The sequence below is a fragment of the Nuphar pumila genome, chromosome 6 (genome assembly GCF_984573655.1).
Source record: "Nuphar pumila chromosome 6, dmNupPumi1.hap1.1, whole genome shotgun sequence".
Taxonomy (NCBI): domain Eukaryota; kingdom Viridiplantae; phylum Streptophyta; class Magnoliopsida; order Nymphaeales; family Nymphaeaceae; genus Nuphar; species Nuphar pumila.
The window spans coordinates 524,771-530,691 of record NC_143254.1 but is presented as its reverse complement, the minus strand read 5'-3'; the positions used below and the strand labels follow the sequence as shown (position 1 = coordinate 530,691).

The 5,921-nt window shown below is 39.2% G+C and overlaps 1 pseudogene; it reads left to right on the top strand.

Annotated features, from left to right (window-relative positions):
- The first annotated feature begins 555 nt into the window (after nt 1-555).
- On the top strand, nt 556-5,160 carry LOC149833585 (uncharacterized; annotated as a pseudogene).
- Nucleotides 5,161-5,921: the final 761 nt, after the last annotated feature.

The following is a 5,921-nucleotide window of genomic DNA, read 5'->3' as shown; positions in this document are numbered from 1 at the left end:
GATTTACGGGACCCGCGCCGGTGGGAGCCCCCGACCCCCCTTCTGTAAAGGCAAAAACTCTGAATCAAGCTCCACAACTCATCAAGTTGAACCGTGCTACAGTCAGTGTGCAAGTCAGTCGGTGTTTGATGGAGTAGTGAAGGATCGTCTGCTGAATGTGCAAAGAAGCAGGAAGAGAAGGGAGAGAGCGAGAGGGTTGATGTTCATGGCCTTCTTGAAGGAGAATTTTCCTTTCTCGGATAATCCTGCAGTGCAGGGACTGAGTCTTAAATAACCATCTTCGGGGTACTTAAGTCTTTGCAAACACTCCTTTTCTAGAATCGTCATTTTTATGGCACCAATGGAGGAAAGGGTACTTAAGTCTTTGCAACCTTATCGGACTCCAACGCTAAGTGATGCTGACAAACATGAAGATACGAGCCACACGTGCTTACATACGTGGTGCTCATTGGGACCCCCAAACATGAGATGTAGCTAACGACCGTCTTTGGGGGTTGCACATATAACCTGCTTCGATGTGTGGAGGTTGCGTCCTCATTAAAATAACTCCCCTTAATGGCGGAAACCGTGACCTGTGGGATCTCTACTTTTTTGATGGGAGCAGAAACGGACAAGCAGGTATAAACGAAACCGGAAACAAGTAGTGCATCATGCATGTCACTGAACCATCCCATCAAAAAATTGCCAAGAATATAACAGGGTTGTTGTCGAGGGGCATCTCCCCACTCCAACCGATTGTTGGTTCACCATTTCTTTTTTAATTTCTACAAAAGTAGAGCGCTAAGTCCCAATGCAACTATAAGTTCACAACGCGATCTCAAGGGCTACAAGACCCACGTGGGATGACAAACACCTGACCATGTAGGAATAGAGATCAATCAAAGTTGAGATTTTGACAACACTGCATGGCCGGCGCCGCAGTGCAACAGGCCAACTTATCGACCATCCATCATCAAAACTCAAAACCGAGTATGGAACATCTATGCTCGTATTAGCGCTAGCTCACCATTTATGACTAACGCACAAGCCACATAAAACCTTTTTTTTATACGTCTTGTGTTATGGTTTGTACTCTCTTGTTTCTATATTTTCATCGCCACTACTAGTGGTCCAGGGATTCATGTTTATTATACTCATTCCTTGATTAATAATGGATTGCTTAAATCGACTGAATGCCAATAGAATTGATCTTAGCGATTGGATCAGAAGCGGTTTGGCCACTCTATACGCTTGTGGACCACCAGCAAAGTCAAGCTGCTTACAACTTCATGGCTGCAAAACTGTAATGACTCGTGGATGCAAATTAAGGTCATTTAGCTGCAGTAAGCGAATTGTCTACAGAACATTCCTCGTAATTAGATTATGATTTCATACCAGAGCCGTAAAGCCTCATTGGATTTGTCATCAGTTCCGGCAAGTATAGCAAATAAAGCCCAGCGGATGGCCACCATCAATTGATTAAAAGGGAATAGCTGAAGTTTACCATTTCATTGTTACGCAAACCAACGACCAACTGTAACGCAAAACACAAGATAAAGAGAAGAAAAGAACGAGAGAAGACAAGATTTATGTTGTTCGGTACTCAGGCTTATGTCCACGGACGAAGGAAGAGTAAGAAATCTACTAACAAATGCAAGAAAATACATAGAGAGTCGAGATACAAAGCTCTCAAAACCCTAATCTCTAATAAATCCTAAAGTCTCATACCCAACTCACCAAAGGAGTCGGCCATAAATCTAACTAAAGGCATAAAACCCTAACTGGTACAAAAAAATTACAAAATTGGATATGTCAATTCCATAGGGGCTCTCCTTCCACCCCTTTGGGGTTTGTGGTGGTAGAGCTACCACCACCAACCCCATTGAAAATCCCATTATACTATCACCAAAACTATTTTTGGATTGGGTCATGGACTTTGCACACCGGGGGTGTTGCGTGTTCTCCCCCGAAGATGCATTGTTTGCTACAGTGCATGTTTGGGGGTCCAAATGAGCACCACGTATATAAGCATGTGGGGCTCATATCCCCGTGTGTGTCGGCATCACTTAGCATCGGAGTCCGGTGCGGTTGCAAAGACTTAAGTACCCTTTCCCGCTATTCTCGCCATGAAAAGACGGTTCGAGAAAAGAACAAAAATGTCCTGCATCCAAAAAAGGGAAACAACGGTTCAAGAAAAGGACAAAAATGTTTTCTATCCAGAAAGTTGAGAATGATGTTAACTCTTCAAAGTCCAAACGTTTCGTTTTCTCCCTTATGAACACTCCAAATTTTTCAAAATTCCAAAAATTCCCTTTTTGCCCCTGACCCCCAACTTTTGAGCAATTGGGTCAATTTCTAGTCAATTCTCGAACTCAGTTCCTGGTTAAAGATCCAAAATCCAAATTCAGTTTCCATATCTGACCCAATCTCGGACCCAGATCAGATATCCAAAATCCAATTCTGAGCTCGATTCTCTTGTTTTCAAAATCTAAAAATACAAAATCAATTTTCTGAATGGCTCAGACATTCATTCAGATCCAATATCCATTTGAATCCGCTCATTTCAATTCCTAAATTTCAAGATCCAAACTCAAGTATTTACTAAAAACCTCGGATCTAGATCCATTTTGAAACTCAATTTCCAAAATTAAACCATGTATTTTCATAAAACCTCATTTTTGAAAACCCTTAAATTTCAAAATAAATATCTTACAAAACTTATTAAAGATTCTATATGGATCATCTCTCTCATATTCTTAAGGTTTTCTTTCAAAACTTTAAAAGAAGAATTTTTCAGAAAACAACTTTACCCTCTTTTTGAAAACACTTGTAGTTAGAACCCCCTTTTCGAATTTTCTTGAAAATACAAAGGATCTCTGTTGTAAAACTTGTAACGGTTTTCTCTTATAAACAATCGTCGCAAGGGGTGGTGGTGGTGGTGTTGAAGGCATCCATTCCATCCATTTCTTTTCACCCCAGCATCCGGTTCATCCCATCTCTCATCTATCGCACACCCTTCTGATCCTCTCTCGCATACCCTTCCTCTTCTTCCCTCCTTTCCCTATTCTCTTCTCTTACCTGGTGAAGAAGCCCAACCACTGCAGCAGTAGCATCCAGAAGGAGCACTTCCCTCCTCTCAGCCTCTGCCGGTCCACAGTAAGAATCACCTTCCCCCATTTGCTCTTTTCTATAAATTTGTATCTTCCCTCTTCTTTCTCTTAGAATTTTCTTTTGTTTTTTCTATCTCTTTTCTGTTGAAGCAACATATGCAATATTGATCTGCCTATGGCAGTATCGATTTGCATTTTGCAATAGAATTTTACCCTTCTCTGGGTTACACCTCTTTCATTGTTGGTTTATGGATTTTAATTTTCTATATTTTCGTTATGTGTTTTCATTTTACTTCATATTAGTTGTAGCTAAATCACTGCATTTTGTTGGACTCAATTTTCGAAATCATGATGTCACTACATTTCATTCAACATTGTTGTTTTCTTATCTACATTTTGAAATTGGCATCTGTTTCTATTTTCATTTTGTATCATCTCATCACTATCACAACATACCATTGCTAGGATTTCCTCTGTATAAGATTCCATCATATTGATATCCGTGGGAGCATACCTCAATTCCATCAACATTTACCCATCTAGATTTTGATTCCATTCATCCCTTTCTAACATATCCACTGTTATCATTTGATCAAACACATATCTGCAAGCCCTCTAGCTTCAGATCTGTGTCAAGATCTCTTTCCATCACATCCCCTGCACCACACTGTCTAAGCATTTTAACTATGTTATTATACTACTGTTGTGTTGATCCACCCCTTTTTTGCACAACTTGGGTAGCAAACTGACCTTAACCCTGTATCCTGTCCTGATGGCACCATTGATTCAATAAGTTTATTCTCTTCCTGAAGGTGAGATATATCAGAGGATCAATAAGTCTCGTGTTGCATAACCTGTGCATTTTAGAAGGCCATCCGATTTCAATGGCCTGTTTAGCACCATCGATCTGCCCTGCGTCATTAATCAGGGGTGGTGAGTAGTTTCTCATGCATCGGTGTTACAAATTTTTGCACCTCACTATATGCATTACCCATCGTACGTTGTTTTGTTGTAAACAAGTGGTGTAAGCCTTGCACAAAATCATCCACATCTATTACGACATTTGTTTTCGCTTTCATCATTTTCCCTGCATTTTAGCTTCATTTTCTATGGTAGAGGCCAGTCCCTTAATTAAGTGTTGCTTCTTTACATTTCTTTTTTTTTCTAGTCCCTGTTTGTTCTGTGTTTTACAACATTTTTTTATCTCATGTATACTCCATACCATATACTTATGTAATGTCTTACGTTACATTAGGTTAGTATTCTAGCACAGTTGTAGGCTTCATATTTTAGTTGACATTTTATATTTCACATACCTGTCGCACTTCACTCGATATATTCACAATGTGCCATCTTTCACGGCACATCATTCATAATTTTTCACAGTATGTTGATGTGCATTTTCACAGCATAGCATGTGAGAGTTTCACAATTGCCTATTGTTGTGCATTCTCACAACACCTCACCCCCTCCTCGTGCTTCTGAGAACAATAATGGTAGTAAAATATGTTGTCATAAAACCTTAGATGACGTTTTGATCTCTCAAGATTGAGAAACAACCAGAAATGTCAAGTGATATAGGAAAAAGTGCGATAATCACAAAGGGGAGGAAGAGGAAGCATCAATAAAATCCCTTGAATTCAAAGATTGGAGGTGTTACTGGTCATGAGATGAGCACATGAATCATTGAAGATCTTATTGATTTCCTAGAAATGCTTGGAATGCAAATAGAATTGGCAAGAACTTTCAAGAGGAGCTGTTCCTAAAAGGATTTAGACTAAGCAACAATTTTCTGTAGGCGTCAATGACACTACACATTTATTAGAGAGGGTGCCTAGGATTAAGGCAATGCCAGAGAGTTCTGCATCTTCTGAAAGTCAGAAAGAATCGCCAGTTCAACTTCAAGCTGCGCTACTAGCATTAGATTGCAATCCAAAGTTGTTGATGAAGCATTTCCCAAGGTTTGACATGCAGCAGAGGAGTTCCTCTGATCTCCATTAAAGATAATAGGTCTGGCTCTTTGTGACTAGGTGAACTGGTGAAGCTAAAGGCAACTTGTTGTTGCTACTAAATTTAATTTACAAAAGAATCAATTTGCTATCGACTTTTTGCAAATCACCTTGTTGCTGCTAAAGGGGAATCCAATGTTTGTTGTTTTAAGCGGTTCAAATTTAAAAAATTGGAAAGAAAATATCATGATTGTTTTTTGATGTATGGATTTGGATCTTAAACTGCAAGATGATCAACCACCTGCTCTTATGGATAGGAGTTTCACTGAGGATAAAAGAAACTCTGAGCGGTGGGATTGATCTAATCGCATGAGTCTCATGATCATAAAACGTTCATTCCCTGAATCCTTCAGAAGCACTAAGTTTGAAGAGGTGAATGACAAACATTTTCTTGAAGAAATTAAAAAATGTTTTATAAAAAATGAAAAGACTAAGACAAGTACTCTTTTTTCGAGTCTTGTCCCAATGAGGTATAAAGGTAAAGGAAACATTAGGGAGTACATTAAGTAGATGTTTCATCTTGCTTCAAAACTCAAGGCACTTAAGTTAGAGTTGTCTAAGGACTTACTCGTGTACTTTGGTTTTCATATCCCTTCCTGCACAATAGAGTAAGTTTAAGGTCAGTTACTACTGTCAAAAGGAAAAATAGACTCTTAATGAGCTTATTTCTCACTGTGTGAAAGAAGAAGATAGGATGAAGGAAGAGAAGACTAAGAGTGTTCATTTGACAGTAACCTCTAAGGATTGGTTTAAGAAAAGAAAAGGGCTAAGAAAGTTGCAGTTGATCCTTAATCGCAGAAAAAACAGAAAAGACATTAGGACC